The following is a 12030-nucleotide window of genomic DNA, read 5'->3' as shown; positions in this document are numbered from 1 at the left end:
GACGAAGTTTTTCGTCTCCTAAGGCGTCTCCGACGCTGATCAGACCTCCAAATGGGAGGAAAGAGATCGTCAGAAGGAGAGGTTGCTTCGAGAGGGAGAGGCCGTCGGCAACGGAGCTGAAGAGATCATCGAAGATTTCAAAACCAAACCCTAGGGTGAAACTGTGATTTTTTAAAACTTAGGCTGGGGGAAAAATTTAGTTTTTAAAGTTTAGGGGGGCAAAATTATATTCTATTTTAGTTTATTTTTAATATTATAGCAAAAATAACGATTTTACCCTTACCACCGTTAGGGTTTTGTTAAATCTAACCAGCCATGGGTAGGTGTTTGGTGTTTTCATAGTTAAAGGGGGGACATTTGAGAAAACACTAAACCTTGGGTGGGAAATAGTCGTTTGGCCTCACAAGAATTCAATAATTTTTGTGATGAGAATGGTATCCAGAGACAATTGACAACTCCATACACGCCGTAGCAGAATGGAATCGTAGAACGAAAAAACAGAACCATTATGAATATAGTCCGCAGTATGCTTTCAGAAAAGAGGATTCCCAAAACCTTCTGGCCTGAAGCAATCAATTGGACGGTGCATGTCTTGAATCGAAGTCTGACTTTGGCCATAAAAAATAGGACTCCTAAAGAAGCCTAGAGTGGAGTCAAGCCCTCAGTTGAGTATTTTAGAGTTTTTGGTTATCTTTCTCATGTTCATGTTCCTGATAATAAAAGAACAAAGCTGGACGATAAAAGTTTGAGTTGTGTTTTGCTGGGAGTTAGTAAGGAGTCGAAAGCTTATCGACTTTATGATCCTATTTCCCAAAGGATCATAATAAGCAGAGACGTTATGTTCGAAGAAGACAAAGGCTAGGATTAGGATACGAAGTATGAGGAAAATATTGTCTGTGACTTGGAATGGGGTGATCAGGAGAAGGAAGTAGCTGAAATTGATGGAAATAAGGGTGAATCTAATCTTGATACTAATGTACAATCAGAGGAGGATTTCTCCTCTAATTCTTTGGCTATAGAGAACTCATCTAGTTCGAATGGAGGGAGGAGTCAGAGACCACCAGTTTGGATGTAAGACTACGAAATAGGAGAAGGACTTTCTGAAGAAGAAAATGAAACTCAGTTGGCTATGTTTATGTCTGTTGATCCTATTCGTTTTGAAGATGTTGTAAAAAATGAGAAATTGAGGAAAGCCATGGATGTCGAAATGAAAGCAATAAAAAGGAATGACACATGGGAATTAACAAAGTTACCTGAAAGTGGAAAGAAAATTGGAGTAAAGTGGGTTTACAAGACCAAATTGGAGAAGTTGACAAGTACAAGGCAAGACTTGTAGTGAAAGGATATTCTCAGCAACAAGGTGTAGATTATACAGAAGTGTTTGCACCTATGGCACGTATGGAAACAATTCGTTTGACAATGGCTCTTACAGCTCAAAGAGGATAGGTCATCTATCAACTTGACGTAAAGTCTGCGTTTCTATATAGTGAGCTGAATGAAGAAATTTTTGTTGAACAACCTTGTGGTTATGTGCAAAAAGGACATGAACACAAGGTTTATAAATTAAAGAAGGCACTTTATGGGCTTAAGCAAACATCGCATGCATGGTACAGTCGTATAAAAGTCTATTTCATAAAGGCAGGTTTTGAGAAATGTGATTATAAGCATACTCTTTTCATCAAGGTAGCAAAAAAAGGTAAAATTTTAATTATAAGTTTATATGGTGATGATCTCATCTTTTCTGGAAATGATGATTTGATGGTCTATGAGTTTAAAATTCTATGAAATGTGAGTTTGACATGACTGATCTTGGCAAAATAAGGTATTTTTTGGGTCTTCAAGTGTTGCAGAAATCTAATGGTGTATTTATTAGTCAATAGAAATATGCATTGGAGGTTTTGCAAAGGTTTGAAATGGATAGAAGCAACTCAGTTCATAATCCGATTGTTCTGGGTTATAAGCTCGTGAAGGATGAAGAAGGTGTCAAGGTAGACAAGACTCATTTTAAACAGATTGTTAGTAGTCTCATGTACCTCACAACTACTCTATTGGATGTGATGTTCGTAGTGGGTCTTATTAGTAGGTATATGGAGAATCCTACTGAGCTTCATCAACAAGTAGCAAAAAGCGTACTGAGATATTTGAAAGGAACGCTTGATTTTGGAATTTCCTATAAGAAGGGAGGAAATAGTGAACTTGTTGCATACACAGACAACGATTATGCAGGGGATTTGAAAGATCGAAAAAGCACATCAGGTTATGTTTTTTTATTGAGTTCAACAACTGTATCTTGGCTATCAAAAAAATAACCAGTTGTTAGTTTATCTATCACTGAGGCTGAATTTATTACTGTAGCTTCATGTGCATGTCAGACAGTATGGTTGAAAAGAGTGCTGGATAAATTGAGCTTGAGTCAAGGTTAGACAACTGTTATTTATTGTGATAGTAGTTCTATAATTAAGCTATCAAAAAATCCAGTAATGAATGGTCGTAGTAAACATATAGATGTGCGTTTCCATTTTCTTTGAGAGCTCACAAAAGCTGGTTCTATATAATTAATTTATTACAGCACACAAGACCAATTAGCTGATGTAATGACCAAACCTATGAAGTTAGATGTCTTCTTAAAGTTGAGAGCAGCCTTAGGAGTTTGTTCTAAAGCTGATATAAACTAATGTTTAAGGCATTCAGTTTAAGGGAGGAAAATGTTGAGTTGTTCAGTTATCTAGTCAAACAATATCCCTATTGTTAAGGGTGGTATTTTCTGTCTGTTTTAGTCTTTTCATATCTCTAGGAGTTGTTAGACGTGGGTTGCTTATTTTTTGGTCAAACTGTTATGTAAGACTATTTAAGAGCCAATGTTTTTCTCATTTTTGAAAAGACGAAATCTTTAGTACTAATATTATTTTCATAAGCTTTTCTTTTGTTATTAACAAACATAAACAATAAGAGACACACTCATGGCATTACAGTAGTAACTTACATTGTGTTGAAATCTGTTATTTCCTAAAGTATAGTTCTGTTATGTTTTGTTTCCTAAAGTTTAGGGATTTTAATTATTTATAAGTTTCCTATTCTAGGTAGGAGATTGATTCTCTAATTAAGTTAGGAGATATATTTTCTAATTATAGGCTAATACTAGTTGTATATATATGGGTGAGTTTTGTATAGAAAATAGTATGAAATATATTTTTCTTCTCCATATTTCTTTATGGTATCAGAGCCAACTCCGGCTATATTCATCATTGTTTTTTCCAGCAATACTTATCTCTGTTACTTCCTCTGATAAAAACTACATCTCTGGCAATACATTAGGTTCAGACATTTTAAAATTTGGAATTGCTTTGAATGTCAATTCTGAAGGTTCATCCTCTGGAGGAAGTATTGCCGATCCATCTCAAAGTTCTCAAATCATCACAAACCACAGGTTAAATGGGCATAATTATTTGCCCTAGTCACAATCTGTTATGCTTTACATTAAAGGGAAAGGTAAAGTTGATTTTATCACAGGAGATGTGGAGATTCCAGAAAAGAAAGACAAAGGGTACAAGATTTGGGAGGCTGATAACAGCAAGGGGATGTCTTGGCTCATAAATTCCATGACACCAGAGGTTGGAGAAAATTTCTTATTGTATGAAACGACCTATGAAGTTTGGGAAGCTGTGAAGGAAACCTACTCAAATAAAGATAATATTTTGGAGAGGTTTAGAATTGAAAGAGTTTTACATGAAGTGAAGCAAGGTGAACTAACGGTGATAGAGTATTTCAATAAATTGTCACACCTTTGACAGCAGGTAGACATGTCCAACAAGTTAAACTAGAAGTGTAATGATGATGAAGCTGTTTTCAAATTATACCTGGAAGAGATGAGGATTTTTAAATTTCTTATCGGCTTGAATGATAACCTAGATGAGGTTCGTGGCAGACTATTGAGTGTTAAGCTACTGCCCTTCATTCGAGAGGTGGTTTTTGAAGTGCGTAGAAAAAAAAGTCGAAAGAAGGTAATGCTCAGGTCTGAGTCAATGCCAACCAGTGGAGACGCATCAGTACTTATAGCCAGAGGTAATTCAAACAATCCTATTGATGGTAAAACCAAAAAAGCTGACCATAGTGTGATCATTGCTGTCATCTAGGCCATTACAAGGAAACTTGTTAGGAAATTCATGGAAGGCCAACAGATTGGAAGCCACGTAGTTAGACCAAGAAGGGATATTCTGCATGTGGAAATAATACTGGTGACAGTGACAAAAATCTATTCAGCAAGGAACAGATTCAGCAGTTGCAAAAATTATTTGGTCACTCTTTATCAACACCTATTGGGACTGGTTCTATGGTACATTTAGGTACATTTTCCAGTGCCTTGAGTATTAAAAATAAAAAACCAGGTTCTTGGATTATAGATTCGGGGGCAACTGACCATATGACAAGAGATCCTAATGTGTTCAATACATTTGAGCCATGCAGAGGTAATTTTAGTGTTAAGGTAGGTTATGGTACTGTTATTCTCTCAAAAATTTTAACCTTACAATCAGTCTTATTTGTTCCAAACTTAGACTGTAATTTGCTATCCGTTTCCAAACTTACCTATGACAAAAATTGCTTCACTACATTTTACCTTACCTATTGTATTTTTCAGGACTTGATCTCGAAGAGGATGATTGGAACTGCTGAATTACAATTTGGTTTATACATTCTAAAAATGGAATCTGCCTTCCATTCACAATGTCATTCCACCAAGCAAGTAGTTACTCAAAGTCACTCTAGGACTAGTTTAAATAAAGAAAGTACTGTGATGTTATGGCATTATAGGTTAGGCCACCCAAACTTCTTGTACTTAGAGAAACGTTTTCCTGATTTATTTGTTAATAAAAGTCCTAGTGAATTTTCTTGTGAAATTTGTGAGATATCTAAACATACTCATGCTTTTCTATCTCCTAGCATTTACCATGTTTCCAAGCCTTTTGCACTTATTCATAGTGATGTTTAGGGCCTATCTAGAATTCCTACTGCGACTGGTGCTAAATGGTTTATTTCATTCATTGATAATCATACTCAAGTTACTTGGGTATTTCTCGTGAAAGAAAAATCAGAAGTGGCCAATATCTTCAAAAATTTCAATTCCATGATTAAAACACAATTCCAAACTAAGGTGCGAATCTTAAGAATTGATAATGGAAAAGAATTTGTCAATAAATCTCTAGTAGATTACTGTCTTAATGAGGGAATTATACACCAAACTTCATGTGTTTATACCCCACAACAAAATGGTGTGGCTGAGAGGAAAAATAGACATCTTTTAGAAGTTGCAAGATCACTATTATTCACTATGCATGTTCCTAAAAGGTTTTGGGGGGATGTTGTCCTTACGACAGTCTATTTAATCAATAGGCAACCATCTAGAGTATTACACTTTCACACACCTATTCAAATTTTGCTTACTGTATATCCCTATAGTCATATATTGTCAAATATTCCTCTTAAAGTCTTTGGGTGTACAGTGTTTGTGCATAATAATTCCCTTTATCGTAGTAAATTAGATCCTAGGTCCTTTAAATGTGTGTTTCTTGGTTATTCCCCAAATCAGAAAGGTTACAAGTGTTATCACCCAACATCTAAGAAATTTTTTATCTCTATAGATGTTACTTTCTTTGAGAATCAACCTTTTTTTAGCAAGGAGGAAGAGGTAAGTGAATTACAGTTTCTTAATGATTTTGCACCAGTTTCCAGTTCTAATAACAAAACACCAGGTCATAATTCAATTAAACCAGTTTACAGCCCAGTCAATAGTCATTCTCTAACTCCAAAATACTGTTTTAGTCCTGTATATTCCCAAGAAGTCACAAAATTCATAAACCTTGATGATGGTACTGATTAGTTCAACACACTGCCCCAAGAAATAGAATCTATCCAGGAAAATTCATCAAACACGTCACCTAAAACACTGTCCCAAAAGCTAACTCGCGTGTATTCAAGGCAGCCAAATCATGATAGAGTTGTATTTAATCTAGATGTTACTCAGCAGGTTCATGATTTCTCACCAGGATCAAATGTCCAATTTAACTCAAATACTCCATTTTCTACCTCAAATGAACTTTCTTTGAGACAAAAGAATGTGACAATCAGAGTGAAAAAATTCTAACTAGTGATAATGAGTATGTTTAGCCAGAAAATGAGTTGCCAATTGCTCAAAAAAGACCCATGAGAAAATGTAGAGAGAGACCATTGTATCCTCTTAGCAAATATGTGTCATATGAAGGTTTGTCACCTAATTACAAATTATTTGCTATGAATATCTCTAATATTGCTGTTCCAGTAACTATTCAAGAGGCTTTGAGTATACCTGAGTGGAGACAAGCTGTTTAAGAAGAACTCATAGTATTACAGAAAAATCAAACATGGGAATTAACAGTACTACCTGAAGGTAAAAGGACAGTAGGATGCAAATGGGTTTTCGTAGTAAAATATAAAGTAGATGGAAGTGTTGAACGCTATAAGACAAGACTTGTAGCAAAGGGTTTCACACAATCGTATGGAATAGACTATGAAGAGACGTTTGCTCCAGTTGCAAAACTGAATATAGTCAAGGTTCTTTTGTCAATTGCAGTGAATCTAGATTGGCAACTACATCAGATGGATGTGAAAAATGCATTCTTAAATGGTGATTTGTTGAAGGAGGTATACATGGACAGTCCACCTAGTTTAGAAGCAGAGTTTGGGAACAAAGTTTGCAGACTAAAGAAATCCTTGTATGGGTTAAAGTAGTCACCAAGAGCCTGGTTTGAAAGGTTTACGAAGTCTGTGAAAGGGTTTGGCTATCTTCAATGTCAAACAGATCATACTTTGTTTGTAAATCATACTTCAAATGGCTTTATTACCGTTCTTATAGTTTATGTAGACGATATCATCATCACAGGAAATAGTGAAGATGAAATTCAAAAGTTGAAGATATTCTTGGGCAAACAATTTGAAATCAAGGATCTTGGTTGTCTAAAGTATTTTCTAGGTATGGAGGTAGCAAGATCCAAGAAGGGCGTTTGAATTAATCAACACAAATATGTCCAAGATTTGCTTAAGGAAACTAGAATGACTGACTGTAAACCAACTGAAACTCCCATGGATTCATCAACAAAGTTGGGATTACTAGAGGGAAGTCCTCTTGTAGACAAAGGAAAGTATCAACGGTTAGTTGGGAAACTTATCTATCTCTCTCATACAAGGTTTGATATTAGCTTTGTTGTTAGTACAATAAGACAATTCATGAACAGCCCAAATGAGGAACATATGGGAGCTCTGTACAGGATACTTAGGTATCTTAAAATAACCCTAGGTCGAGGCATTTGGTTTAAGAAAAGTGCATATAGGCAAGTAAGCATTTACACAGATGTAGATTGGGCTGGATCACCTCTTGATAGAAGGTCTACTTCTAGGTATTGTTCTTTTGTTTGGGGTAATCTAGTAACCTGGCGTAGCAAGAAACAATCAGTAGTTTCTCGCAGTAGTGCAGAAGCTGAATTCAGAGCTTTAGCTCAAGGAATTTGTGAAGGAATATGGCTACAAAGGTTGTTGGAAGAATTAAAGGTTCCCAATGTTATGCCTATAGAGTTGCTATGTGATAATCAAGCAACTATTAACATAGCCAAAAATTCACTTCATCATGATCGAACAAAGCATGTGGAGATAGATCGGCATTTCATCAAGGAGAAGATTGAAATGGAAGTTATCAAGTTGAACTATATTCCTACCAATTCTCAAATAGCAGACATCTTCACCAAGGCATTACCTAGATCTCAGTTTGAAAATATGTGTTCCAAGCTTGACATACTTAACATTTGCTGCCCAGCTTGAGAAGGGGTGTTGAAATCTGTTATTTCCTAAAGTATAGTTCTGTTATGTTTTTGTTTCCTAAAGTTTAGGGATTTTAATTATTTATAAGTTTCCTATTCTAGGTAGGAGATTGATTCTCTAATTAAGTTAGGAGATATATTTTCTAATTATAGGCTAATACTAGTTGTATATATGTGGGTGAGTTTTGTACATAAAATAATGTGAAATATATTTTTCTTCTCCATATTTCTTTACATTGTCTATAAACTTTTTATATTCTTCGATGTCAGATGGCATGCTAATGCTTATCACAACATTTCTAAGATATCCAGAGGGAAAGGAAGATTGATTAGTATCGAATGAATCGGCTAAGAAAGGAAATATTGCAGTGCACCAAATGATTGAAAAAAAATCAAACAATGGAAAATAAGAAAGAGCAGCTTACAGTGTGGAGCACTCTTATTATAGGCCAAGTTTCTTTGAAGACAACTCAATCCAAGGACATTACTGGCAATCATAAAGACATTGTTTTGCATCACAAATATCAACACCCTGTCATCTAATCCTTCACAGAACAGAATTTCAACAACTATTATTTCTTTTCTATTTTTAATAAGAAAATTTAGGATCCCAGATATTAAAACTAAGATATTATGGATTCTTAAGCTGGTTTCTTTCTTTAATCAACACATACAATAAAAACAATGCTTGACTTCAAATTATTTTTTAGAATTTCATGTTCAAGGGTCTGCAAAGCTCTAAAATTTAACCAAATAATTTTAAATATCATATATCTTACTAAGAAAGATGAATATGCAAAAATTAAATTTCAAATCTTGAGAATTAGTGTTCCAAATTAAAGTCAACAGATAGTCTAAATCTAATAAATTTGAGTTGACCATCATTTGCATACAAACAATACATGGCCAACATGGCCTTTTGTATGGAACATGACTAGCCTCGTATTTATATGAATCACATGTATTTGTATTGGATCCAACTATGATATCTTAGATCGAAAGATTATTTCATACGTTAATACAATCATACGATAAATCATTGACTATGTTGTAATAACTACATGACTCATTGTTATTGATCATGATCGAAAAACAATTCACTAATTGTTGATCCATATTAATACCCTAGTAACATGCCCATCATCGTTACCCAAACTAAATCATCTCATGATATTCAATGGAAGTATTAAATATGTCTACTATGTTAAATTATTGCCTAATTAATATTACATCTTTAGGGAACAATTCAATAATTTAGTTGTGCATATTAAGTGAATTATCTATACAGTTCATAAACATACTTTTTATTAAAACAAATAAATGAAGCAATTTATGTATATAAACAAAATAACTATTTTTTTTATTAATAAATCATTATTATGTATATATACAAGATAAAATCTCGTAAAACCGACAACACAAATAGTTTTTAGGGTTTACACTAATAGTTTCTTTTGGAGATAAAGTGCAAAACTTTGTTCCATATTAGCAAATTCACGAATGCCTTTTACCAAGCATCACACATTTTATCTTGCTTCCCTCCAAACTTCTGCAACAGCTTCTTTAATATTGAAAAGTGGTCTAAATCCGAGTACATGACCCTTTAACATCATCAAGATCTTTGTTTTGCTCATGCAAGAAATCAAAAACACCCTCATTTTCCATAGTGTCAGTCAACATTCACAAATAGATCCATCTTTTGCTATAAACCTGTCAACGTATGAAAATTTAGTGTCACATAAGCATAGTCTTGCTTGCATTCCTTAACAGTAGACATGATTTCGAAGAACTTATCATAATTATCAAGATCAAAGTACATCTCCTTCCTAACGCTCCAAATCTCTTTGGCAATTTTGTAAAAGAGATAGCTCCCGTTGATTTTTGGCTCCATGGAATTAATCAGCCAGGACATGACAAGGTAATTTTCGGATGACCAAGCTTGATAACCACTGTCGCCTTCTTTTGGTTTCAGTACTATACGAAAACATGTTTTCCCTTTGCCCTAAATAATGAGAAGTACCAATTGAGACCATTGAAGGTAATTTTGCAACATAATTTTTCTGAAGGTTGGCAGCAGTACGGTCACAGGAAACGGCCTGGAAAATCTAGGTTTTGTTTTCTACAGAAAAAGATTACTCTATTTCAAGAACACCAAACATAACATGACCATGAAAAATTGGAAAAAAATAGAAACAAGGAGTTTTTTTTTTTTTTTTAAAATTTAAGAAGTTATAAATGAAAGTTGAAAATTTGAAAAAGAGCAATGAGCCTGATTTCAACTCTGATTCCAGGAAGACGGGAATTAAAAGGTGAATCCACTATTATGACTTTATTAAAAATGCAACTTCTAAGAGAAAACAATAGAGCCGCATATTTTCTTTCAGGACAATGTTTTACTTTTGACTTAAAAAGTCTGGTTATCAGAAATTTTTAATATTTTAATTGGACTAAATTATCTTATCAAAAGTTGAATTATTTAGCAACAATTACATATGTATTCTCATAGAACATTGTAATCAAAATCGGATCCACATACCAAAATACCCTTTCTAGTTACATCTTTTCCATATGACAAGTTTGCCTTTGCACAACCTGATATGTGGGCTCAATGTTCTGCATCAAGATCGGTCCAATATGGTCAGATCCAATCCACTGCTACCTCTAACTCCTAAAATGGAAGAATGACCTATTTAGATTCTACAATATAACACCTTTGTAATGGCATCCATCAAGATATTAACTTTTCTTATAAACAAGATGTCATGTATTATCATAACTCTCTCCCACTCAAAATTTAATTTACGAATTAAGATCCTAAATTTCAAGAGTTTCAAATATACATTTTCTTGTAAAAATCTTGCCTATAAATATAAAAAAAAAAAAGAGATGAAACAACACAAAAGTAAATGTTTTTATATTGTATTATTTTTATACTATACTCAAACTATTGATAACTGTGTAAACATAAATATTTTAATTATCAAACCAAACAACGGGAAAAAAAACCTTGTGTCTCATTTAATTTTTTGTAAATTTCAGCTAATCCTCTCACAATAATTATAATAGATTAACTCGAATCTTTTCAAATTTTAATTATTATTAATGTAACTTATCTTATATAAAATTTTAAATTATGTATATTAATTACAAACGATAAAACAAAAAAAATTATAATGTCAATATAAATAAAAACACTTATTAACAATTGTCTACAATAATTCATAATCGTATTATACTTTCAATACATATCCGTATCAAAAATGTGGAAACTATAGTTATTTTTTTATAACCCCTTGAAAAAATGGTTATTTCCATTAGTATCTCAATTAAAATCATAGGAAGAGTGCCCATTTCTACTCCTATTAGGTGCTCGTCGACAGACCTGAGATGAAAAGAGAACACGAATTTTGAGTGTATAGAAGGATGAATGAGTTAAAAATTCCATATAAAGACAAACATATCGGCTCATTCAATTAATAAGAGAAGCTCTGAAAGCACGAAGACTCACCGTTTCATTTCACTTGTATATATGTACATAAGTCTGTGTCATCTGTTCTAAGTGGAATTGATAAAAAGATGAAGCTCAGTTCATGCTTAACAAGAGACATTAGTTCCTATTGCAAGAAGATTGACAAGAAAAATTTGACCATAAAGGAACGTGTATAGGAAAATAACTTCTATCCTGAAAAATTTGGCCGACGACCACCGTTAATACAGTAGAATCCCCAATAACTGTTCAACCACCTAAAACAGAATAAAGGTTTTCAATAGCCCAGATGTTGTCACACCACCATAACTCTTGTATTTTTGGCGGACTTTCACGAGTCAGGCCAACTCCCAAGTCAATCGCAGGCTTTGCAAATGAAATGCTCGAACATTCTAAAGCATATAGCAAACTTCTGCTTAGAGACACTGCAGAAATAGCTTTTGCTAAATAGTCTGTCATGAGTTTTCTTCATAAAGATTAGATTGCAAATCCATCAGCCAGATCCATTTCTTCCAAAGTCATTCAGTAGAATTAGTGTTCCAAATTAGGCTATTTCAATGGAAATGGAAGAATTTAATTATGCGGTTGAAAACTCACAAATCTGATTCAAGTTTTCCCTGCATACATATAAAACAAAGAATAGGATCAGTTTTGTATTAGTACAAATTTTAAACCAAATGAAGAAGAAGAGATATGGAT

General features: G+C 33.8%; 1 protein-coding gene across 2 annotated transcripts in view; it reads right to left on the bottom strand.

Annotated features, from left to right (window-relative positions):
- The window catches only part of LOC123227497 (putative disease resistance protein RGA1), an 81443-nt gene that overhangs the window by 27567 nt on the left and 41846 nt on the right, over positions 1–12030 (bottom strand). The gene's annotated exons all lie outside the window — the stretch shown is intronic.

This window comes from Mangifera indica, chromosome 10 (genome assembly GCF_011075055.1).
Source record: "Mangifera indica cultivar Alphonso chromosome 10, CATAS_Mindica_2.1, whole genome shotgun sequence".
Taxonomy (NCBI): Eukaryota; Viridiplantae; Streptophyta; class Magnoliopsida; order Sapindales; family Anacardiaceae; genus Mangifera; species Mangifera indica.
Note: the sequence above shows the minus strand (reverse complement) of the source record. Positions and strands in the feature narration are given on the sequence as shown.